We start from the raw sequence: 27,749 nt of genomic DNA, 5'->3' as shown, positions 1-27,749 counted from the left end.
CTGTTGCTGGGTCAGAAAGTATAAGCAGTTTAGTGTTAGGCTAGAATAAGCCCCAATCAGATAAGCTCCTCCTTGTAGCTAGGAAGGTTAGGTAGGATAACCAGTTTATACCTGTTTCTCTCCCGCCATGCTGTTCCCCTCCCCCCCTCCCCTTTTTTTTGTCGCGGCCAGTTTTTACTTGTAGGGTCACCTTTGATATTTCAAAGGGGGACGATATTATACGTTTACAAGTTAATTATAATATTTGATGAGTCTGGATAATTCTTTAATGTTTTATTTATTTATTTAACCTGGACCGTAGTGGTCGGGTTAGGTTTCAATGTTGATGAATTGTTGTTTCCAAGTTATTTATTATTTAAACAAGTATTAAACGGCCGCGGCCTTTTTAAATCCAACTTTAGAGTGTTGTGTCATCTTTTTGATAAGTTTAAGAATATAATAAAAAGTCCTGTCTGCTATCCCATAAAATCTTTGTGGAGGATAATGCACTAGGCCGGTGCGCCCTTGTGTTTGTTTTTTAATTGTAGTGGTCTCAGACTACCCTGGTCTTGTAAGGGGCTGCAAGGCCGAAGCATTCAAGAGCAGCCAAGTAGAAGGTCTTCGGTAGCCGCAGGATGTGGTTAGAAGATTACCTCTCAGAGCGCAGGAGATAGGTGCTTTGCACCAAATTTTTGGGTTTAGTGCCCATCAGTGCCTGCTCATCTGTGTTGCCCGTCAAGTGCTCATCAGTGCCTTCCGTCAGTGCCCATCAGTGCCACCCATCAGTGCCGCCCGTCAGTGTCACCTCTCAGTGCCCATCAGTGTCGCCTGTCAGTGCCACCTCTCAGTGCCGCCTCTCAGTGCCCATCAGTGCTGCCTATCAGTACTCATTAGTGCCACCTATCAGTACCACCTATCAGTGCCCATCAGTGCGGCATATTAGTACCTCCTCATCAGTGCCACCTCATCAGTGCCCATAAGTGCCACCTCATCAGTGCTCGTAAGTGCCCCCTCATCAGTGCAGTCTATCAGTGCCGCCTCATCAGCGCACATCAGTGAAGGAGTAAAATTACTTATTTTCAAAATTCACTGACAGAAAATAAGAAAAACTTTTTTTTTTCAAAATTTTCTGTATTTTTTCTTTTTTTTAGTAAGAAATAAAAAACCCAGCGGTGATTAAATACCACCAAAAGAAAGCTCTATTTGTGTGGGAAAAAAAGATAACATTTCATATGGGTACAGTGTAGCATGACCACACAATTGGCATTCAAAGTGTGACAGCTCTGAACAGTGGCGTAGCGTGGGTTGTCAGCGCCCGGGGCAAGGCATGTAATTTGCGCCCCCCCCCCACCTGTGGAAGTCCCGCCCCGAGGGACGTAACGCATGCGGAAGGGAGGGAGGAGAGTCTGACGTCACCCGCAGTCAATACACTATACACACAGTATACATACAGTATACACATACACTATACACACAGTATACACACAGTATACACATACACTATACACACAGTATACATACAGTATACACATACACTATACACACAGTATAAACACAGTATACACATACACTATACACACAGTATACACACACTATACACACAGTATACATACAGTATACACATACACTATACACACAGTATACACACAGTATACATACAGTATACACATACACTATACACACAGTATACACACAGTATACATACAGTATACACATACACTATACACACAGTATACACACAGTATACACACAGTATACATACAGTATACATACAGTATACACATACACTTACACTATACACACACTATACATACACTATACACACAGTATACATACAGTATACACACACTATACACACAGTATACATACAGTATACACATACACTATACACACACTATACATACAGTATACACATACTATACACATACACTATACACACACTATACACACAGTATACATACAGTATACACACATTATACACACACACTATACACACAGTATACACATACACTATACACACACTATACATACAGTATACACATACACTATACACACACTATACACACACTATACACACAGTATACATAAAGTATACATACAGTATACACATACACTATACACACAGTATACATACAGTATACATACAGTATACACACACTATACACACAGTATACATACAGTATACATACAGTATACACATACACTATACACACAGTATACATACAGTATACATACAGTATACACACACTATACATACAGTATACATATACACTATACACACAGTATATACACACTATATACACACAGTATATACACCAGTATACACATACACTATACACACAGTATACATACAGTAAACATACAGTATACACATACACTATACACACAGTATACACATACACTATACACACAGTATACATACACTATACACACAGTATACACATACACTATACACACAGTATACACATACACTATACACACAGTATACACATACACTATACACACAGTATACATACACTATACACACAGTATACATACAGTATACACATACACTATACACACACACTATACACACACTATACACACAGTATACATACAGTATACACATACACTATACACACACTATACACATACACTATACACACAGTATACATACACTATACACACAGTATACACATACACTATACACACAGTATACATACAGTATACATACAGTATACACATACACTATACACACACTATACACACAGTATACATACAGTATACACACAGTATACATACAGTATACACATACACTATACACACAGTATATACACACTATATACACACTATACACACCAGTATACACATACACTATACACACAGTATACATACAGTATACACATACACTATACACACAGTATACATACAGTATACACATACACTATACACACACTATACACACAGTATACATACAGTATACACATACACTATACACACAGTATACATACAGTATACACATACACTATACACACAGTATACACATACACTATACACACACTATACACACACTATACATACAGTATACACATACACTATACACACACTATACACACACACTATACACACAGTATATACACACTATATACACACTATACACACAGTATATACACCAGTATACACATACACTATACACACAGTATACATACACTATACACACAGTATACACACACTATACACATACACTATACACACAGTATACATACACTATACACACAGTATACACACACTATACACATACACTATACACACAGTATACACATACACTATACACACAGTATACATACACTATACACACAGTATACATACACTATACACACAGTATACATACACTATACACACAGTATACATACACTATACACACAGTATACATACACTATACACACACTATACACATACACTATACACACAGTATACATACACTATACACACAGTATACATACACTATACACACAGTATACACACACTATACACATACACTATACACACAGTATACATACACTATACACAAAGTATACACACAGTATACACATACACACAGTATATATACAGCATACACATACACACAGTATATACACAGTATATATAAAGTATACACACACCATCTAAATATCAGCCTGATTGAACACACTGCTGCTGCCCCCATTTCCTGGCATGCTGGTACTTGTAGTGCTCCAGCAGCTCACAGACATTGGATGTGGTAATGTAGAACAGGAGGGGGTGGGCAGGTAATGAGTAGGGAGATGTAGCAGAGATTGGGGGAGAAGATTAGGGCATGTCCTTCCTCCAGAAGCAATGCACTGCTCCTCACATGAAATCTATCGATCAGCCTCAGAGACAGGAGGAGCCCTGCAAGAGGAAACACAGCCTCTCCCCTCCCCCCTCCTCAGCAGGGTAAGTACTGACAAGAATACATTTGGTTTATCTTCCCCAGCTCACCTTCTTCTATAAGGCTGCAGCCCGTCCTCTCCTCTCTTCTCCAGCTGTCCACATCTCCTGCTCCGTTATCAAACAAGGCGCGCTGGGGAAGGGGGCGTGTACACTGTGATCCCATAGGCTGAGAAGGCAGTGAAGGGGCGGAGCAGCTATAGACTCTGAATCTTCTCCATGAAAGGATGTCCGTAACAGAGATTTCAGGGACAGCACAGCCGCCGTGACTGCGCCCCCCTGAACATTGCGCCCGGGGCGGCCCGCACCGGCAGCACCCCCCACGCTACGCCACTGGCTCTGAAAGCTGAAAATTGGCCTTGGCAGGAAGGGGGTGAAAGGGCCCTGTATTGAAGTATTTAAACCAATAAATAAAGGCCGCAGCCAAATTATTATTCCAAGTTTATTGTGGAGTGTTTTTTATTTAATTTAGCTGTCTGGAAATTATCTGCTTGCAGGCCCATGTCCTGTCTGTGTGCATGAGGCCTTTGAATTCGGGGAGTTCCAGAGGAGAAGGAAGAAACCAAAATAACTCCCCAGCTCTTCTAACTCCACTGTGAGTTTTTTATTTTTGCTTCAGGGAGGGGGAGAAGCGGGTTCTGAAGCAGCCTGGACAGTGATCGATTTGTTGTTTTAATGCAGGCAAAGTAATAAGAAGAAGGGACAATCTATTTATGGGTAGCACCGCTGCACAACACTCTGGATCAATCCGCCCCCTCCCCGTCAGCTGCATCTAACTAAACATCAGTGGCTAATGTGGCTGTATCCCTCCTCTTCAAAAAAGAGTCCCACATCTGACAGCCGGGATATCGCCTGACCCTTGAGTTTGTCAGGGAGTCGCAGCCCAAATGCGTGAGACTCCCACACCTTGTGGGAGACTTGGGATGTCTGTGACTGCTCTGCCTTACACACTGCACTGTACCATGCTGTACTGTAAACCTGTTCTGCATCTTGCAGGGAAGGTTTACTGAAAGAGAAAGTAAAGTTCCTAAATAGGTTAGGAATTTACTGGGACGACTTCCGTGCTTCAGAGATATATTTCACATACACACTGGATTTACTTAACCACTTCTGGGCCGGAAGTTTTACCCCCTTAATAAACAGGCCATTTTTTGTGATTTGGCACTGTGATTTGGTTACTTTAATGGACAATTGCCCAGTCAAGTGACACTGTACCCAAATAAAATTGATGTCCTTTTTTTCCCACATATAGAGTTTTCTTTTGGTGGTATTTGATCATGTCTGCGATTTTTATTTTTTGCGCTATAAACAAAAAAAGAGCGACAATTCTGAAAAAAATATATATTTTTTCACATTCTGCTATATAACATTCCCAATAAAAATAAAAAAAATTAAAACATTTCATCATTAGGCGTATTTTGATTGGTTTACGCAAACGTTTTTGCGTCTACAAACTAGGGGAAAGATTTATTTCATTTTTTATTCATTTTTTTTTTTTTCACGAGCAGTGGCGGTGATCAGCAATTTTTAGCAGGACTGCGACATTTAGCAGGACTGCAACAGACAGATTGGACCCCTAATTGACATTTGACATTTTTGGGGGGACCAGTGACATTAATACAGTAATCAGTGCTAAAAATATGCACTGCTACTGTAATAATGGCACTGGCAGGGAAGGGGTTAACTCAGGGGCGATCAAAGGGTTAAGTGTATGCCTAGGAGGTGTTTTCAAACTGTGAGGGGGATGGGCTTGTGGAATCACAGAGACCTGTGATCCTAAATAGGAGGAACACAGGCGCACTGTGTTGATTCCTTAAAGCGGAGTTCCAGGCACAGAATCGTTTTTTCAATGAACATACCCCGGGACAGTCAGGGCTAGTACATTCCACAATGGCTAGCTTCTGATCTGTCCCGGTTCGCACTTACCTGCAAGAAAAAATACTCACTTTTAAAATTTCTTCTCCAGCGTTGCCATCTCTGTTGTGGGCAGCTGAAGCCAGTGCGATCCTCTTCTGCGTCCTCTTCCGCGTCTTCTTTTCCCAGAATGCGGCTTCACCGGCCCCTCTTGTCACTTCCGGTGCGGCGCCGCATTCCTCCACAGCTTCTGGGCATGCCCAGAAGCTGTTTAGCAGGGAATGCGGCGTCGCACCAGAAGTGACGAGCGGGGCCGGTGCCGTCGCATTGATTCCTGGGAGCGATGACGTTCAGCTCCCAGGAATCATTGCAAACCGGAAGTGACAGCGCGGGCCGCGGCCACAGAGGGAGGAAGTGGAAAATAGGTGAGTATTTCTTTCTATTACAATTACAAGGTAAGTAAAAAAAAAAAAAATAACCCTAACTATCCAATTCCTTTTCAGGTGAAGAAGAGCAAGCGGATGGACACAAAATCGATTAGGTCGATTTTGTGCCCGGAACTCCGCTTTAAGAGAACAATGGTCAGCTGTTTACAACAGAAGACCCCTGTTCTCTCTCCATGGGGAGTGATTGCTGGTGTCCGGCGGCTGTCGCGGCTGCCGGCCCCGTGAATCAGCTTCCCCGCTGACTAATGGGAGGCACGAGCGTGCCCCCAGAGGAGCACACGCCCCCAGAAGTGTGTATAGGTACAGCAGTTCACACAGCTGAGCCAGCCTGCCGCAATATACATATAGTGTGGTTATGAGTAAGCGACCTACAGCGTCGTGAAACGCGTCAACCTGGCACGTCTGTCTGCACACTGTCTGCCTATTTTACTTATGAAGAATAAAGGATATTTTTTGATTTCAATATATACCTTGAGTGCAGTCTCAAATTTTGGATTTCTACAGTTCTTGGATTACGGATCTGACCAGCACGAGGTTTGGAACACACACCTGAGCGGCTTCTCCCCTCCCATTGCAATATATCTGCGGCAGGCGGTCAGCAAGTGGTTAAACTGGAGGGTGCAAAATCTGGTGTAGCTCTGCATAGAAACCAATTGGCTTAATTGAACAAGCTGAAGTTAGAAGCGGACTTGCTACCATGCAGAGCTGCACCAGATTTTGAACTCTCCAGCTTCAGTAAATCCACCCCAAAAAATAATTATTTTTAATAAGATATAGTGTGTATGTGAAATACATTTATGTAGCACATGAGAAGTTCCAGTATATTCTTAACCTATTAAAAATTAGAGTGTGAACAACAAAGGATGTGATGGATTAACAGCCCAACTCAAAGAAAGTACAAAAAAAAAATCCACCCTTGCAGTGCGAGAGGAGGTGGTTAACCACTTGCCGACTGCCGCACGACTATATACGGCGGCAGTCAGCCCCTCACAGGCAAAGGGGTACGTCACTAGCCTGTGAGGCTCTAGGAAGCGAGCGCGCTCTGCCGGAGGCGCGCTCCCGCTTGCTCACGGACCCCCCCACGCGTGTGAGCGGCGGGATGTCCGCCGCTCACTCGCGATCGTCGGTTACCCCGGGAGAAAGGCAAGCGGCTAATGTAAACACAGCCGTCTGTCATTCTCCCCTGTGTAACAGCAGAGATCATACGGTCCTGCTATGTAGGACTGTAGTGTAGATCTCTGCTGTTACATGAAAAGCCACATCCCTGTACAGTAAGAAGCACGCCCCTAGGGACACACATAGTCATTGCATCTCTAATAAAGTTAACCCCTTCCCTGCCACTGTCATTTTTACAGTAACAGTGCATATGTATAGCACTGATTACTGTAGTAATGTCACTGGTACCCCCAAAAGTGTCAAAAATGTCAGTCAAGGGTCCGATCTGTCAGCCGCAATGTCGCAGTCCCGCAAAAAAAATCGCAGATCGCCGCCATTACTCGCTAAAAAATAAATAAATAAATAAAAATGACAAAAATCTTTCCCTTAGTTAGTAAACGCAATAACTTTTGCGCAAACCAATCAAAATACGCTTATTGCGATTTTTTTTTTTTACCAAACATATCTAACAGAAAACAAATTGGCCTAAAATGTTAAAAAAATTTGATTTTTACATTTATTTTTGGGAATTTCATATAAAAAAAAATGTGAAAAATATTGTTATTTTTGCAAAATTGTCGCTCTTTTTTTGTTTATAGCACATGATCAAAAACATGTGATCAAATACCACCAAAAGAAAGCTCTGTTTGTGGGAAAAAAAAAAGGACATTCATTTTATTTGGGTACAGCGTCGCACGACCGCGCAATTGTCCGTTAAATTAACAAAGTGCAGGCCTGATCAGGAAGGGGGTAAACCCTTCTGGTCTTAAAGTGGTTAAATATCACCAAAGAAAGCTCTAACTCTCTCAAAATTGATTTAATTTGGGTACAGTATTGCATGCCTGAGTAATTGTCATTCAAAGTGCGAAACATTCATGTTGTTTTACTTTTGTATATTGGTTCTATACAATAAACCAGATACATTTCAACTTGAGTTTCATGACTATTGGGTCCACCTCATCTAAAGTCCCGCCGGGCAATTTTCTCCTTTTTTAATTTCAATATCTCTTTATTTTAATTTTTCACATAACAAAATAATATACAAACCACAAAAAAATAGTACAAAATCCAGTAGCAAAAACAAGAACAACATTGTTGCAGTAAATTTGTCAGTTATAACATTATACTACCAGAGGAAAAGAAAGAAAAAAAAAAAAAAAAAAGAAACAACCACTCCTCCCCTTCCTTCCAGTATAGTTTTAACCCCCACTAAGGGGGTTACCATATTTAGAATACCGTTATTTCACATCTCTCTCATTTAACATTAATTTTTATGGAGGGTGGTAAAGCAAGTCTAAAACTGCCTAACGATATTTATATTATCCCAGCTGCTTTAATCCTATTCCAATGTTACTATGCATCTTCTATTATTTAACCATGATTTCCAACTAACTTCAAACATTTTCTTTGTTGCACTTAACCACTTACCGCATACTAACGTAGGTCTACGTCAGTAAACTTTGCGGTAGTGTACCGGGATGATGCCTCTAGCTAGAGGCATCATTCCGGTACCGTGGTTTGAAGCCGACGGTTGGCTTTCCGTCGGTACCGACCGATGCGGCTCGGGAGCTGCTCGATCGGTACCCGGGGGGGCGGGAGGGGACGTCCCCCCCCTCCCGCCGCCTTCCGTGGCTTTGCCCGGGGGCTCCCGTCCCACCGGCACGTCCGCCGGCTGGATGGAGTCCCGATGAATGCCGGAAACGGCATAGATCGGGGCTCCGTTGACGTAACCCGGAGGCGGCCTCCATGACGTCACTTCCGGGTTACTGTGCCGCAAAAGGCGGCAAATTTGAAAATCGGCTGTATGCAAAAACGCAGTTTTTGGCGTTTTGCATACAGGGAAGTGTAGTGGAGGGGTCTAGGGTCTTTTAGACCCTCGATCCCTCCATAAAGTGTACCTGTCACGACATATTGCTGTCACAAGGGATGTTTACATTGCTTGTGACAGCAATAAAAGTGATCAGATTTTTTTTTTTTTTTTTAAAACTGTAATAAAGTTAAAAAAATAAATAAAATAAATGGGAAAAAAAAAAAATAAAAAATTTAGCCGCCCCCGTCACCGTTAGCTCGCGCACAAAAAAAAAAAGTATACGCAAGTCGAGCCGCAAATGAAATCACTGTTCAAACCACACATGTGAGGTATCGCCGCGATCGCCAGAGTGTGCGCAATAATTTAAAAAAAAGAGCTACACTCTACCTCTAAACTGGTAACCGTTAAATAAATTTAAAGCGTCGCAGATTGAGATCTCTATTGACCGTAGTTTGTCGACATCCCACGGGGGGGCGCAATTTTAAACCGTAACATGTTGGGTATCTATTTACTCGGCGTGACATGTTCTTTCACAATATACAAAAAAAATGGGCTAACTTTACTGTTTAGTATTTTTTAAATGCAGTGAAATGTGATTTTTCAAAATTTTTCCAAAAAAATGGCGCTTTATAGACCGCTGCGCAAATACCGCGTGACAAAAATTATTGCAATGACCGACATTTTATTCTCCAGAGTCTTTGCTAAAATAATATATATAATGTTTGGGGGTTCTAAGTTGTTTTCTAGGAAAAAATACTGATTTTAACTTGTGAACAAAATGTGTCAAAAATAGGCTCGGTCCTTAAGTGGTTAAGGTAGCCACAATTTTTTCCATCTGACATTGTTGATTTAATAATTCAACCACGTCGGATGGAGTTGGTACCTCCTGAGAGTTCCATCTTCTAGTGATTAAAAGCTTTGCCACTAATAAGAGATGCATAACTACTACTCGGAACTCCAGGGGAATCTCGTATATATTTAAGTGAAGGATCGTCATTTCAGAGTTTGGGACTATATTTTTTCCCACCAGTTCTGATACCAGGGAGAATATTCTGTACCAAAATGCTCTAATCGATCTGCAGTCCCAAATTATATGAAATAATGATCCTTGCTCACCGCATTCTCTCCAACATAATGCTGATGTTGAGGAATAGAATCTCGACAATTTCATGGGAGTTAAATACCAAAAATTCAGGATTTTTTGGTATAACTCCCAATGGTTGATACATTTGGATGAGATATATGTAATATCAAAGGCTTTCAACCAGCTTATTTCGGGAAAAACTTTCCCCAATATTCTCTCCCATTTCAAAACAGTAGTGGATTTAGAGTAAATATTATGTTTATTCAATATATCGTAGATAATTGAAATACCATTAGAGGTAGTCATTGGTTCTTGATACAATTTATACATAGTAGTTGGTAATTTAAGATATAAAGTGAGATTGTTCTTCTGTAAAAACGAACGTATTTGATAATAACTCATTAATGCTGATGGTGGTATTTTGTACCGATCTGTCAAACTCTCAAATTAATAGATACCTGTGTCGCTATACAAATCTTTCAAACTAGCAACACCACTTCTTAACCATAGGTTTATATCAAGGTTAGGGATAAAGCACGAAAGAACTGCCAGTGGAGTGGGGAATTCGCACATCATCCCATGTTCTAGTAGCTTTCCTACAATTTCTGCCCAGACTGTTAGGGCTGTTTTAACCACTTACATTTGGAAGGATTGGGAAACAGGGATTTCGGGCACAAGAGTTTTTTTAAAAAAGATTTCTTTTATTCAACAAAAAACTAGATATTTTAAAATCATAGAAAAATACAGGCAGATAATTGTGTATTAAGGACACAGTGAGACCACACAACAATGGTCTATGTTGTACAATATCTCAGTGCATAGAACTTATAAAAGTAAATTTACATACAGTTCAAAGTACAAGATCATTGATAGTCATATAATTCTTGGAAACGTATTGCTTGATATCAGAAGAATTCTGTTTTAACCACTATAGATTGTATAACAGGGACCTCGGCTCCTAATATTACAGCCAACATTGTGATTCTAAGGTTCTCCTGTTTACAGTCGTTCATCTCTATTCTCAGCCATCTTTTATGCTGCTCAGGAGACCACCAATACTTCAGTTGGTCAAGGACAGATGCTCTATAATGTGCGAGAACCGAAGGGACCCCCATCCCTCCGTGCCTCCTATGTCTCCTCATAATAAGGGATGAGCATCGAGGTGGTTTCCCTTGCCATATAATTTGGTTAAATTGCTTTTGAACCGAAGTGCAATATTGAGATGGAAGGGTAATTGGTAATGTACGGAACAAGTAAAGTAATTTAGGCAAAATAATCATTTTTAACGTAGCCACTCTTCCTGCTGTGGTCAAGTCTTGTATTTTTAAATCCCTAGCTTGTAATGATAGGTTATCCAAAAACGGTTTATAATTATGATCGTAAAGCTGGGAAGTATGTGGGGTTAGGATAATCCCCAAGAAAGGTATACATGGAGACCATGCAAATTAAAATTTCGCTTTTATCCGTTTTTGTGTCAAAGTGGTGATATTAATGCCCATAATTTGTGATTTTGTAATATTTAATTTATAAAATGACACTGCGCTAAATTCATTTATCATTCTCTCAACCTCTATCAAGGAAGAGAGTGGGTTTGTGATGATTAACATAACGTCATCAGCAAACAAGCTGATCTTATGTTCTATTTCAGCGACCCTCCAGCCAGTTATCCCCGCGTTGTCCCTAACGCTCTGAGCAAAAGGCTCCATAAACAAAGCGAAGACAACTGGTGAGAGGGGACATCCCTGCCTCGTCCCATTGGTTATCCCAATGGTTTTAGATAACAATCCAGATAATGATACATTCGCTGTTGGCGCAGAATAAAGAGCCATTATATTCTTTTTCAGCCATCCCTCTATCCCAAACTTACCCAAAACTGCTTCTAAGTAGCCCCAATGGATCCTGTCGAACGCCTTCTCCGCATCCAAAGATAGGAGCAGTGAAGGCGTCCGACAGGATCCCATCCGCGCCAGCAGATTTACAATTCTTCTAGTTCCATCGGGGGCCTGTCTCCCTGGCACAAACCCCACTTGGTCCGGGTGTACCAAGTGAGGTAAAAACTCCTGTAGTCTATTCGCGACCAATTTTGCAAAAATCTTTATGTCTGTATTTAGTAAGGCAATGGGCCTATAAGATGAGGGATCTTTAGGATCTTTTTTCTGTTTAGGGATAGTAACTATTAACCCCTTCAGCATTTCCGACGGGAATGAACCAGTAGTGGCTACCAATTCAAATAGTGATTTTAGCTGGGGGGCTACTTCTGAGGACAAACTCTTATAATATTCATTAGAGAAGCCATCTTCTCCTGGTGCTTTCTGATTAGGTAGCTTGTTAATAACCAATCTAATCTCCTGAATGGAAAATGGTTCAGAAATTGAATTTAATTGGTCTTCCGTAAGCTTAGGTAGGGAAATCTGTGCTAAATAATTTGAGATTATCTCTATTGTTGGCTGGTGTATAGTTTTTTTTTTTTAGGTCATACAGTGATTGATAATAATCTGCGAAGGCATTTGCAATATCTTTAGGGTTTATAAGTCTCTTATGTGTAATAGGGTGTATGAGCTCATCAATTCTTTTGGTAACTTGTTTTGCCTTTACTTTCCTAGCTAACCAGCGCCCCACTTTATTACTCATGCTATATTCTTTTGCTTTAAGGACCTTTAAATGATATTCTTGGTTATTTAATAATAATAACCTTAATTCTTGTCTAAGTTTTATTATGGTTTGTGTACCTTGTGGCGTAGGGTTTTTTTTATTTGTTATTTCATTTATTGCTATACTATCCATGATATCTCCAATCTTTTTTCCCCTCTGTCGATTAATGTACGATGACATTTTGATCAAAATGCCCCTCATATATGCTTTATATGCATTCCATAATACAAACCTATTAACTTCCAAGTTATCATTAAATTCAAAGTATTGTTTATGCTCACTCAATATTTTTTGGCACAGTTCGGTGTTCTGTAATAATGATGTATTCAACCTCCATCGTCGGGGTGGAGTACTCGACAATCTATCATCTAGGGTCAGAATAATCGGTGCATGGTCAGACCATCCAGCTGTGCCAATTTTTGATTTTTGAATGTTTTGTAACATGATTTTATCTGTAAGAAAAAAATCTATACGAGAGTAGACCATATGGACCGGAGAGAGAAAGGTGTAATCTCTCTCTGTACCATGCATGGCCCGCCAGATATCAAATAATTTGTATTTTGCCAATAGAGGTAGTATAGACTGTGTTGTTCTTCTAGTGGGGTTTGAGGTATCCAATTTTATATCGAGAATTGTATTAAAATCCCCTCCTATTATTAAGGCCCCTTTCCTCTCCTCCTTAATTTTTTGTAAAAGGGGTGATAAAAATCGACGTTGACCAGTATTAGGAGCATACAAATTTACCAACGTAAAGACTGAATTATTAAGCTTACATATTAATATTATATAGCGTCCCGTAGGGTCCCGAATAGTACGTATGTGTTCAAACTTAACTGTACTTCTAATCGCAATTAAGGTCCCGCTCGTTTTTTTTTGGGCTGTTGGCCAAGAATATGTGTGGAAAGTGTTCGAACTGAAAAAGTGGACACTTTGAAATAGAGAAGTGTGTCTCCTGAGCAAATATTATATCGGTATTGTTTAATTTAGCTTCTTTCAATAATGTATTTCTCTTATATGGGCTATTAAGGCCTTTGGCATTTATTGAAAAAATGGTCAGTGGCATTTAATATGTATCTTTTTTATTATTTTGCCGATATTCTTTTTTAATTTAGAATAATTTTGTATCTGTATTTGGTTTATGCAGTTATTTATATCCTTATTGAAAATATTATCCAAATTCATCTTTAGTGTTTTTGTTATTAGATTTTCTGGAAGGAAGGGAGGGGGTATGAACAATAAATCAATAAGGTAAAAAAAAAACACGAGAAAAATATACACAGTACATGATAATAAAAAAAAAATACCTGAACCATTGCAGGCAAATGGGCAGTTAATACTGCTTCTATGAGAGGCAGAATTTATTGGTGTATTATAACACCGACCTACTCTCTCACATGAGAGACACATATTTTCTAAGTAAGGCGTCCTCCCTATCCCTTCATGCCTCCCCTTGCAACCCTTTACAAATAGTACAGATTTTCTCTAATCATTTATGTGAAACTTCAAAGCCCCCAATCCTCTTCTATACCATCCCCCCCTCCCCATCCCCCCCAAAAAAAAAAAAAAAAAAAAAAAGGGGGGGAGGGAGAGGATAAAAGGCCGCCAGTTCCCCCTTATTACATTAATTATGATTCCTTCGGGAGAGCATCAGTGGGTAACAGCTGCCATTGTTTAAGGAGTAACAGTCCCTTCTCTACACTATAAACAGGAAAATTTTTTCCCTTCCAAGTGATTAGTAATTTTGTAGGGAAACCCCATCTGTAAATAACCTTATGTGTTTGTAATATCTTAGTGATAGGGGTTAATTTTTTTCGATTCATCACTGTTTGCTGAGATATATCAGAATACAATGATATCCCTTTGAATTGTTCCGGGAGAACAGGATTTCTCCTTGCAGCCAGCATCACTTTCTCCTTCACATGGTAATAGTGTACTCTAGTAAGGACATCTCTTGGTACTGTGTCCGGCAAAAACTTTGGTTTAGGAATTCGATGTGTTCTATCTATACACAGTTCTACATCATTTAATGTGGGTATGAGAGATTTCATGTATTGCTGTATTCATGTATTTCTCCTTTTTTATTTGTGGGAAAAAAAGGACGTCAATTTCATTTGGGTACAGCGTCGCACGACCGCGCAATTGTCCGTTAAAGTCACGCAGTGCCGAATCGCAAAATAGGCCCTGGTCAGGAAGGGGGTAAAATCTTCCGGGGCTTAAGTGGTTAAAGCCTCTTTCACTTACCCATTCCACCTAAGTATAGTGCTTTATAGAGCCGAGGCCTAGCCTCAACATTATCACAGGGGCATAAACCCTGTATGGTAGGGTGCTACAGGGGAGCAGTCACAGACACCAGCGATGTGCTGTTTCATTTTCTCCCTGCAAAGTAAAAACTGGCACATCGCTTAGTAAAACAGTACACACACTAAACATTGGTAGGCACACAGATAATCCCTTGATTGCCCCTAAACCACTTCCTAGCCAGTGTCATTAGTACAGTGACAGTGTATATAATTAGCACTGATCACTGTATTAGTGTTACTGGCGATGTCAGTTTCAGTCCCCCCCAGCGTCAGTTAGTGTCAGATTGTCCGCCGCACAATTGCAGTCCCAATTTAAGTCACTGATCACCACCATTACTATTATAAAAATAAATAAAAATTTCAGTATATACAGTATACCATCGTTTGTAGATGCTATACCTTTCATGCAAACCAATCAATATACACCTATTGAGGTTTTCTTTAACAAAGACATGTAACAAATTACATTTTGACCTAAACTTATGAAGACATTAGAATATTTATTGGATGTTTTATAGCAAGTATAAAATATTGTTTTATCTTCAAAGTGTTCTGTCTTTTTTTTTGTTTATATAATAAAAAAACCCAGTAGTAAAAGAGAAATAAAGCTATATTTGTAGGGAAGAATTCCATTTGGGTACAGCGTTGCATGACTGCGCAATTGCCAGTTAAAGTAATGCAGTGCTGAATAGCAAAAAATGGCCTAGTTATTATATGGGTAAAATTTTCCGGAGATGAAGTGGTTAAAACAAAATGAAAACCTCCTATCTTTTACAGTCAAGGAAGCTGCCATCTTAGCCTCTGTTTAATCTGCAGTCACCAGGATACTGCATATGTGATGAGTTATGACACCAGCCATTTGATGACTTCACAGTTCATTTAAAATATAACATTAGCACACTAGCAGTATATAACTGTTTTCATAAACAGATACATTGGTGTATTTAGCTCCCCTTTAAGTGCAGTAACCAGGCAGCCTATCAGAATCAATTCTGATGGAGTCAGACCAGTACATAATTTCTGATTGGTTGCCATGGGTTACAACAGTTAAGCATAAGAGCTCTTTTTTGAATAAAGAATATATATTTGTGTCTATGTAATCAGTGTGCTTGGGGTTTAAAAGGCAGATTACACAACTGAAATAAAGAAAAAAAACAATGTGAAAGAGAGTAAAGCTGCTTTATTGTACAGATTGTCATGTAATGAGACACATTTGGTACATAAGAGGAAATGGCAGTCAAATCGAATCCCCTGACTTTCTGAGCTTATGAATCCTTTGAAGCGCTTACATATAGGATTTAGGGGGCCGGCGTTAGTAAAATGACTCTGTCATTTATAAAAGCATAGAATGCAGTAAAGCGGAAGGAACAAATGTAATCTTTTCATTATTAGCACTTTCCTATTCTAACAAAATGAACAGGAGCGTTTTTTCTACACAAGACACATATGTTATTTTCTTCACTACGTTTATTATATTCACACCTGACTGCTTTTCTGCAAGTGCTTAACTCAAATTTTCCGCTACTGCTTTTATTTGCTTCACCGGTGACACCTCTGCAGATCGCCTTGACTGGGTCAGTGGTTGAATGGATGAAGGTATTAAAGTCCTTGCACTGCCCATTTACAATAAATATAGGATTGTTCATGGCTCTGTTGCAGTTGAAATCAGTGGCATTTGGATTGCTGAGATGCTTTTCTTTAAACTTTTCCCAGGTATCTCCTTGGCATTGGGGTAGGCCAACGAGAATTCCACAGATAAACAGAAGTGTGGGTACTGAAAACATCTTGTCAACCATGTTCTGCAAAATAAAAAATACAAGCAAAGTATTAAACATCTATAGGTTAAGTTCACATTTATTTAACAAAAAAAGGTTTTAATCCCCCCCTTTTGTAGTAAAATACGTCAGTACTTCTGTGACAGGGTGGTGCCAGGTGGGTGCTATAGCACCCCAAGCAATTCTCATAGCACCCCCTTCAACAGTTTGCTGCGGGTGCCTCAGGGGAAGAGATTCACAGTTTGGAGCCCACGTCTCCTGCTTGTCATGATGACTGATATCGGCGGCACTCCCGCCCCCCAAGCCCGTCCCTGTGTGTACACCTTGCAGGTTTTCTCTAACCTATCAATGTTGGGAGACAAACACAGCAGACAGGTGCAGGGATGGACAATGTTATTCCAGTGCCTTAGTCAGCATAGGGAGGATAGGACTAGTGCAATCACTTGCTGCTTAGCCAATCAGGCTGTGTCCATTCTTCAACTCCTCCCCCTTCCCCGCCAGCCACATTTTAGCCTCATGCACACTGGAAGATTTTACAGCTGCTCCTCGGGGGGTCTGGATTTCTTTTTTTCCTTCCACTAAACCTCCCTGCATGTTAGCCTAGGTATCCATTCACACATAGACATTTAGCAGCATTTACTGCAGGAGAGTTTAGAGGCAGGAAAAACAACCCACTGCCAGTGCATCCAAGAGCAACAAAGTTTTGGCAAAAAAAAAATAAAAATGCTTGACACTTCTTAATGCCTGTTAGCACTAGGCACGTTTAGCATTTGAGCATTAATTAATTTCAATGGCCAAAATAAATGATTATTTTGGCCACTGAAATTATTTAATGCCCAAGTGCTTGACGCCTGTAAACACTTCTAAAGCGTTAGATGCTTTTTTCTGCAAAAACGCTGCTGCCAGGAGAAAAGGCTTCTAGGAGAGTTTTCAGAATGTCCTGTGTGAATGAGGCCTTTGACTTCCGCCAGTTCCAGAGAAGGAAGAAACCAAAATAACTTCCCAGCTCTTCTAACTCCACTGGGAGTTTTTTATTTTTGCTTCAGGGAGTGGGGAGAAGCGGGTTCTGCAGCAGCCTGGACAGTGATAGATTTATTGTTTTAATGCAGGCAAAGGAATACGAGGGGATCAGGACAGGAAGAAATCATGCTGTTACAATCTATTTGTGTTGTATTTAATCCGACACAAGATAGACGGAGCGATGTTCTGTGGGTTGCAGGAAAGAATATTGCTTGATTCCCCTATTAACAGTCAGTATTGATGGGAAAGCTATTGTATTCTCCTGGCGGGGGGGGGGGGGGGCATTCCAGTGGGGAGAACACAAAGCGATTATTGCTAGTGGTTAAAGTAATTGGAAATAATCACATCCAACAGACTGGTTGTACCCAAGTTGATTGATCAATTAACTTGGGTACATTCAGCCTCTCCTTACATGGTTCGAATCTGGTATGATTCCTTCTGTGACAAAAAGCATCATTGTCACAGGCAGCATGTGTACGACCCCAGCCACTGCCTTTGCAGCTAAAGAGGTAGCAGTTGGGGGGGCAGTAAAAAACGCAGCTAAGTTGTGAAGTTTTACTGCTCCTCAACCTCTAGTGCGAATAATCCCTAACCGGGCTGGTGTGGTGTCACAATAAATCTCACTAAAAGAAACGTGAGATTTCCCTCCTCAAGTTATTGTGATTTTTTTTTTTTCTAACCTGATAAAAATATACGCCAGCAATAAATGTAAGGGCTTGTTTACATTTACAGTAAGGGGGCAATAAAAACAAGAATTTGAGCTGTGGTTTTACTGCCTCCTGACCCCCCGAGACCACCCTGCTGCCATGTGTAATGCATGTTAACTTGGGTACATTCAGCCTAGCCTTACATGGTTCAAATCTGGTATAATTCATCATGGGCACAGGCAGCATGTATACGCCTCCAGCCACTGCTTTTGCAGCTAGAGGTAGTAGTTGGGGGGCAGTAAAAATGCAGCTAAGCTGTGGAGTTTTACTGCCCCTCAACGATTAGTGTGAATGAGCCCATGGCCACCCTGATGCCATGTGTAATGCATGCAGTTGCAGTGCAGTGCTATGGGCTTTTAAGGGCTTAAAAGAGAAGTGCAGGTTTTCAAAAAAATAAACATTCATACGCACCTACAGTAGGTGGATAAGAAAGCTAAAATGACTACAGCGCAACCACCGTGTACAAAAAATGTTTTTTTCTAACACTTTGAAGTGTAGGTTGCTGCTCACATTGACCTGTGTTACCATACTTCAAAATTATACAATCCAATGGTTAAGGCTGCGCTACTTTAACTCCTTCTGGACCAGAAGATTTTCCCCCTTAATGAACATTCTGGATAGCCAGAACACCGAGCATAGCAACTGGAAGGCTGGAATCCTCCATATTTGCAGTTATCAGACAGAACGTGCGAGGAAACGGGAGAATAAACGTGGCCAGACACGAAAATTCCGAACAGCTCGTCACGAAGGCGCTCAAGGCGTGGCTAGAGGGTCACACGCACATGACATAATTTCCCCTCGCACGTTACAGCGTGGTTACCGGAAGCTTTTGAATCATCGTCCGAGAAAATTCGTATCGTAAGTAACCTCTCCCGTTTGCGAATATTATTGAGAGTTCCTAGCAAACAAAAAAAAACCGGACGGAACGTCGCCCGATTTTGGGATCGTGTGTACTGGGAATTAACCACTTCTGGACAGGAAGATTTCCCCCCTTAATGACCAGGCCATTTTTTGCAATTTGGCACTGCGTTATTTTAACAGACAATTGCGCGTCGTGTGATGCTATACCCAAATAAAATTGATGTCTTTTTTTTTTGCCACAAAAATAGCTTTCTTTTGGTGGTATTTGATCACCTCTGCGATTTCTTTTTTTTTTTTTTTGCGCTATAAACAAAAAAAGAGCGACAATTCTGAAAAAAAAAAAGATATTTTTCACTTTCTGCTATATAACATTCCCAATAAAAAAAAAATTAAAAATCAAATTTTTTATTATTTTAGGCCATTTTGTATTCTGCTACATATTTTTGGTAAAAAAAAAAATCCCAATAAGCGTATTTTTATTGATTTGCACAAAAGTTATTGCGTCTACAAACTAGGGAAAAGATTTATGTCATTTTTATTTACCATATATATTCGAGTATAAGCCGAGTTTTTCAGCATGTTTTTTTCATGCTGAAAAAGCCCCCCTCGGCTTATACTCGAGTCACTGCACTGGCTCACTTACTTTTTAAAAATGGCGCCGCCCGGCGTCGACATGTCACCACGCATGCGCTGCAATGCTGGGAATAGCCGAACGTGTACGAGCTTTCCCGAGCATCGGCGGCGCAGGCGTCGGTGACATGTTGGTGCCGGGCGGCGCCATTTTTAAATCTAAGGCGCCTCACCGACAGGTAAATGAGACACCTCCGCAGCCCTTGCATTTCCTCATGCAGTGCTGCGGGCATAGTACAGGACATTCTCCTGTCCCATGCCCGCAGCACTGCATCTCCTGTGCCATGCCTGTACCTACTGTGCCATGCCTATACCATCACCTGTGCCATGCCTATACCATGACCTGTGCTATGCCTGTACCATGACCTGTGCCATGCCTGTACCATGACCTGTGCCATGCCTGTACCATGCCTGTACCATGACCTGTGCCATGCCTGTACCATGACCTGTGCCATGCCTATACCATGACCTATGCCATGCCTGTACCATGACCTGTGCCATGCCTGTACCATGACCTGTGCCATGCCTGTACCATCTCCTGTACCATGACCTGTGCCATGCCTGTACCATGACCTGTACCATCTCCTGTACCATGCCTGAACCATCTCCTATACCATGCCCGCAGCCCCTGTTTTGTGTCTCGTGGTGGTCCAGTTGGGTCCGGTAGCTGCTGCATTTCCCACCCTAGGCCTCAACTCGAATCAATAAGTTTTCCCACTTTTTTGTGGTAAAATTAGGGGCCTCGGCTTATTTTCGGGTCGGCTTATACTCGAGTATGTACAGTATTTATTTTTTAATGGCGGTGATCAGCGATTTTTAGCGAGACTGCGACATTGCGGCAGACAGATCGGACCCCTAACTGACATTTTTAGGGGGACCAGTAACATTACTACAGTAATCACTGCTAAAAAATTTGCACTGTTACTGTAATAATGACACTGGCAGGGAAGGGGAAGGGGTTAACCCAGAGGCGATCAAAGGGTTAAATGTATGCCTAGAGGGTGTTTTCTAACTGTGAGAGGGATGGGCTTGTGGAATCAACACAGAGACCTGTGATTCTAAATAGGAGGAACGCAGGCACTCTGTATTGATTACAGAGAGAACAAAGGCCGCCATTCTCTCTTCACGGAGAGTGATCGCGGGCGAATCGCCCCGCTGGCGAATGGGGGTGCTCGCAAGTCGCTGTACAGGTACGGCGATTCATGCAGCCAAGCCCGCCTGCCGCAGCATATATGCGGCAGGCGGTTGGCAATTAGTTATTCAACCAAATGGTGCAATAGTGAAATCCTCCCATGTATTAAAATACAAATAATGTGTACTTAACCAAAATAAAATTAGACCGACCTTCAAAGAAAAAACTTTTTTGACCATATACATTTGTAGTATATTAATGATGGTGATTCCTTCTCAGGGGAAAAACTGTAGTGCACACTTGCAATACAGTGCCTTGAAAAAGTAATTACACAACTTAAAATTTCCACATTTTTGCCAACCAAAAACGTAAACATATTTCATTGGGCTTTTATGTGATAGACTAACACAAAGTGGCACATAATTGTGAAGTGGAAGGACAACTATTAGTCGTGCACTCCAAAAATCTGACCTTTATGGAAGAGTGGCAAGAAGAAAGCCCTTGTTGAAAGAAAGACATAAGAAGTCCCATTTGCAGTTTGTGAGAAGCCATGTGGGGGACACAGCAAACATGTGGAAGAAGGTTCTCTGGTCAGATGAGACCAAAAATGAACTTTTTGGTCTAAAAGCAAAAAGCTATGTGTGGTGGAAAACTACTGCACATCAGGAAGATGGATGGAGCAAGATACAAGGCAATCTTAGAAGAAAATCTGTTAGAGTCTGCAAAAGACTTGAGACTGGGGCAGAGATTTACCTTCCAGCAGGACAATAACCCTAAACATACAACCAGAGCTACAATGGAATGGTTTATATCAAAGCATATTCCTGTGTTAGAATGGCCCAATCAGAGTCCAGACCTAAATCCAATTGAGAATCTGTGGCAAGACTTGAAAATTGCTGTTCACAGACGCTCTCCATCCAATCTGACAGAGCTCTAGATGTACAAAGATGATAGAGACATACCCAAAAAGACTGTAATTGCAGCGAAAGGTGTTTCTACAAAGTATTGACTCAGGGGGTCTGAATATAGATGCATGCCACAGTTTTCAGATATTTATATGTAAAAAAATGTGAAAACTGTTTATCATTTTTCTTCCACTTCACAATTACAGTATAATCAATAAACACAAGAACAATTTCAAAAATTTGACAAAGCTGAGTTTTATAGAACATTTGTTTAGCTCATTACATGAAAGTAAGGTTAATAATACAACTTAGATTACAAAATCTTCAGTTTTACTCAAATTAGTTGATGCAAAAATGAATATACCCCGCAACAAAAACTACTACGTCTAGTATTTTGTATGCCCTGCATGATTTGTAAGGACAGCACCAAGTCTTCTAGGCATGATTGAACAAGTTGGCGCCATATTGCAACATCTATCTTTTTTTCATTCTTCAAGAACGACCTCTTTTAGAGCCTGGATGCTGGATGTAGAGTGATACTCAACTTGTCACTTCAGAATTCCGCATAGGTGTTCGATTGGGTTCAGATCAGGAGACATACTTGGCCACTGAATCACTTTCACTCTGTTCTTCTTCAGAAATGCAACAGTGGCCTTAGATGTGTGTTTTGGATCATTGTCATGTTGGAAAAGTGCATGACGACCAAGGGCACGGAGTGATGGTAGCATCTTCTCTTTCAATATAGAGCAGTACATCTTTGAATTCATGAAACAATCAATCATGACACCAGCAGCACTCATGAAGCCCCACAGAAGGACACTGCCACCACCATATTTCACTGTAGGCACCATACATTTTTTTTTGTACTCCTCACCTTTGCTACGCCATACAGTTTTGAAGCAATCAGTTCCAAAAACATTTATCTTCTTATCACTCCAGAAGTCTTCATTTTCAGCATGGGCCCTGGCAAATTCTAGGTGGACTTTTTTGTGTATGGACTTTTTGGAGAGGCTTCCTTCGTGGACGACACCCATGCATGCCATTCCTATGCAGTGTACGGGGTATTGTGTCAACGGAAACAATCACCCCAGTTTTGGATTTCTACTTCTTTAGCTAACTGCAGTGAACTAGTTATTTTCTTCAACCCTTCTCATCAGAAGACATTCATGTCGAGGTGTTAACTTCCCTGAATGGCTTGGATGTCTCTGATAGATGGTTGCAGTTCCATTTTTATTAACTTTTTGTATTACTTTTACTACAGTATTCTGACTGATAAGTAAAGCTTTGCTGATCTTCTTGTAGCGTTCACATTTCTTGTGTAAGAAATTTATTTTCCTTCTCAGGCCTTTCTCTTTCCTCAATATGGTGCCATTGCTGACAGCATGAAATGGGAAGGGGTTTTCTTTGTTAGGTAACGCCCTTTTATAATCAACTGTCTGCTGGACACCTGTTTAATGAAAAATTAGACTCACCTGTAGTTGAATTCTTGTTAATTAGGATTTTGTTTTCTAAAATTTAGCTTTGCTTCTAACTTTCATTGGGGTGTATTCATTTTTGCAACATGGTCTTGAATGAATTTGTTTGAAAAATACTTTTTGTGTGTTCAAATTAATAAATATTGGTTGCAATCAATGGCCCGCATTTGTGGGAGGATTTTGTAGTACAAACCCGATTCCAAAAAAGTTGGGACACTGTACAAATTGTGAATAAAAACAGAATGCAATAATGTGGATGTTTCAAATTTCAATTTTTTATTCAGAATACATCATAGATGACATATCAAATGTTTAAACTGAGAAAATGTATAATTTTAAGGGAAAAATAAGTTGATTTTAAATTTCATGGCATCAACACGTCTCAAAAAAGTTGGGACAAGGCTATGTTTACCACTCTGTGGCATCCCCTCTTCTTTTTACAACAGCCTGCAAACGTCTGGGGACTGAGGAGACAAGTTGCTCAAGTTTAGGAATAGGAATGTTGTTACATTCTTGTCTAATACAGGCTTCTAGTTGCTCAACTGTCTTGGTCTTCTTTGTCGCATCTTCCTTTTTATGACGTGCCAAATGTTTTCTATGGGTGAAAGATCTGGACTGCAGGCTGGCCATTTCAGTATCCGGATCCTTCTTCTACGCAGCCATGATGTTGTAATTGATGCAGTATGTGGTCTGGCATTGTCATGTTGGAAAATGCAAGGTCTTCCCTGAAAGAGATGACATTTGGATGGGAGCATATGTTGTTCTATAACTTGGATATACCTTTCAGCATTGATGGTGCCTTTCCAGATGTGCAAGCTCCCCATGCCACATGCACTCATGCAACCCCATACCTTCAGAGATGCAGGCTTCTGAACTGAGTGCTAATAACAACTTGGGTTGTCCTTGTCCTCTTTAGTCCGGATGACATGGCGTCCCAGTTTTCCAAAAAGAACAGTTTTCCACTTTGCCTCAGTCCATTTTAAATGAGCCTTGGCCCAGAGAAAACACCTGCGCTTCTGGATCATGTTTAGATATGGCTTCTTTTTTGGCCTATAGAGTTTTATCCGGCAACGACGAATGGCACGGTGGATTGTGTTCACCGACAATGTTTTCTGGAAGGATTCCTGAACCCATGTTGTGATTTCCATTACATTAGCATTCCTGTATGTGATGCAGTGCCATCTGAGGGCCGGAAGATCACGGCCATCCAGTATGGTTTTCCGGCCTTGACCCTTACGCACAGAGATTGTTCCAGATTCTCTGAATCTTTGGATGATATTATGCACTGAAGATGATGATAACTCCAAACTCTTTTAAATGTTTCTCTGAGAAACTCCTTTCTGATCTGATATTGCTACACTATTTTTCCCCGCAGCATTGGGGGAATTGGTAATCCTCTGCCCATTATGACTTCTGAGAGACACTGCCACTCTTTTTGTACCCAATCATGTTGCCAATTGACCTAATTAGTTGCAAATTGGTCCGCCAGCTGTTCTTTATATGTACATTTAACTTTTCCGGCCTCTTATTGCTACCTTTCCCAACTTTCTTGGAATGTGTAGCTCTCATGAAATCCAAAATGAGCCAACATTTAGCATGACATTTCAAAATGTCTCACTTTCAACATGTGATATGTTAACTATATTATATTGTGAATAAAATATAAGTTTATGAGATTTGTAAATTAGTCCATTCCTTTTTTACTCACAATTTGTACAGTGTCCCAACTTTTTTGGAATTGGGTTTGTATATTGTCCCATAGAAAATGTTGATTCTGAGAATAAAGTAAAGGTTTTCTGAAAAATCTGTTTGGGTGTACTCATGTATGCTTAGCACTGTATATAAAAAAAATAAAATCTACCTGCACTGCACCTCCCAAAAATGTGGTCTGGAGACTCCCCTGCTCTATGACTAGTGTATAATAGCTAGGGTCCTCTGTAACTCCTGTAACCTCAACTACACAGTTACCACAATGTGATCTACTTAATTTCCACAATCTTGTGCAATTCATTTTTTTAGCCATCCCTTCACAATAAGATCCTAATGCATCTACTGTCAGCAAGAAGAGATGCCAACGAAAACCAAACTTTTTTGGGAGATATTGCAGTGATGCTTATAACATGCTGTAGGTGCACTTTTTGACTGAGGAGTGTTGCTTTTTTGGCAGGAGTATGTACTTTGCAGCACAGAATTATGTAATATAGAGCCCCAATGTTGGTATCAGTGGGGTGCTTCATTGGTGGGAGTCGGAGGAAGGGCACTGCCCTCAGTGGTGTCAGTGTGATTAAAGTGTCCCCCTCATTGGTATTAGTGGGATGAAGCGTGCCCTCCGTGTTGGTGTTAGCTGGAAAAAGGTTGCCCCCTGATTGTTGTGAGTGGTAAGAAGTGTGCCCCCCTCATTGGTGTGAGTGCTAGGAGCGCCACCCTCACTGGTATCAGTGGGAAAATGAGTGCTTCCCTTGTTGGTGTGAATAAGATAAAAAGTGCCCCATTGTTAGTATGGATGGGATGAAGAGTGACCCCTTGCTGGTGTCAGTAGGATTAGGAGTGCCTCCCATGTTGGTGTGAGTGGGATGAAGAGTGCCCCTCTCATTGGTGTATTTGGGATGAAGATATCCCCCCTCATTGGTGTATTTGGGATTAAGATTGCCCCCCTCATTGGTGTCAGTGGGATAAGGAGTGCCACCTCATTTGGGTCAGTAAGTGACCCCCTAATTGTTATCAGTGGGAGTAGGTGTACCACCTCATTTGGGTCAGTGAGTGCCCCCCTCATTGGTGTCAGTGGGATGAGGAGTGCCACCTCATTTGGGTCAATGAGATGAGGAGTGTCCATCTTGTTGTGGAATGAAGACTTCCTCCATTACTGGTGTTAATGGGGTAAAGAGTGCTCCCCTTTTTTGGTGACAGTGAGATGAAGAGTGCCTCCTTTGTTGGTGTCAGTGGGATAAAGAGTAGCTGTGAGCTTGATTTAATAAACCCGCTTGAAGTCTGCCTAACTGAGAATTTACGTCATAGTTTTATAGTGGAATAACAGGGTTATGGCTGTAGCATTATGCCATAACCTCAGTATTGTTTTTTTTCAGCCGGCGATTCTCTAACCACTAAAAGGGATCAGAGTTGCTGATTAGCTGCTGGTTCACTTTTAGAAGCGGAGGGAGAGATCGACCCCCTCCTGCTGCTTTCTGGTGGTTCTCAGACTTATCTTGATGATCGATAGCCCTGGGAAGGATCCAATGGTTGCTGTGCTGACCACAGACATTAGCTGAGGAAAGATGGCCTCCGCTAATCTTTATGGTCTAAGAAGAATGCAGCAACATCATGACGTCACTTCTGGTTCTGGCCGGAAATTAACAATACAATTTTTTTTTTTTGGAAAGCATGAGATTAATGGTTTAGGACCTTATTTTTTTGTTATCGCAAGGGATGTTTACATTTATTGCGATAGCAATAAAAGTGATAAAAAAATAAAATAAAGGGACAGCGTAAAAAAAGTAAGAAAAACAAACTAAATACAGTTATTTTTTAAAGTGCTCCTATCTCCCCGTGCTCATGCACAGTGGTGAAGTCATACATAGGTTATGCCCACATATGTAAACGGTGTCTGCACCACACATGTGAAGTATTGCTGTGAGTGAGAGCAATAATTCTAGAATTAGAACTCCTCTGTAACTTTAAACTGGTAACCTGTAAATATTTTTAAAGCGTTGTCTATGGAGATTTTCAATTACCATTGTTTGGCATCATTCAATAAACGTGCACAATTTTAAAGCATTACAAGTTAAGTATCTATTTATTTGGTGTAACATCATCTTTCATATTTCCAAAAAAAGTTGAGTTATATATTGTTTTTTTTTTTTTCTTAATTCAGTAAAGTTTGAAAAACCACTGCGTAAATACCATGTGACAAATAAAAACTGTAATTACCGCCATTTTATTTTCAATGTTTGGGGGTTTTCAGTAATTTTCACTGATTTTTACATGTAGGAGAGAAGTGTCAGAAATGGCCTGGTCCTTAAGTGGTTACATTTTATTAGCAG

This window comes from Pelophylax lessonae, assembly GCF_965119305.1.
Source record: "Pelophylax lessonae genome assembly, chromosome: 7".
In the NCBI taxonomy this organism is placed as follows: Eukaryota; Metazoa; Chordata; class Amphibia; order Anura; family Ranidae; genus Pelophylax; species Pelophylax lessonae.
Note: the sequence above shows the minus strand (reverse complement) of the source record.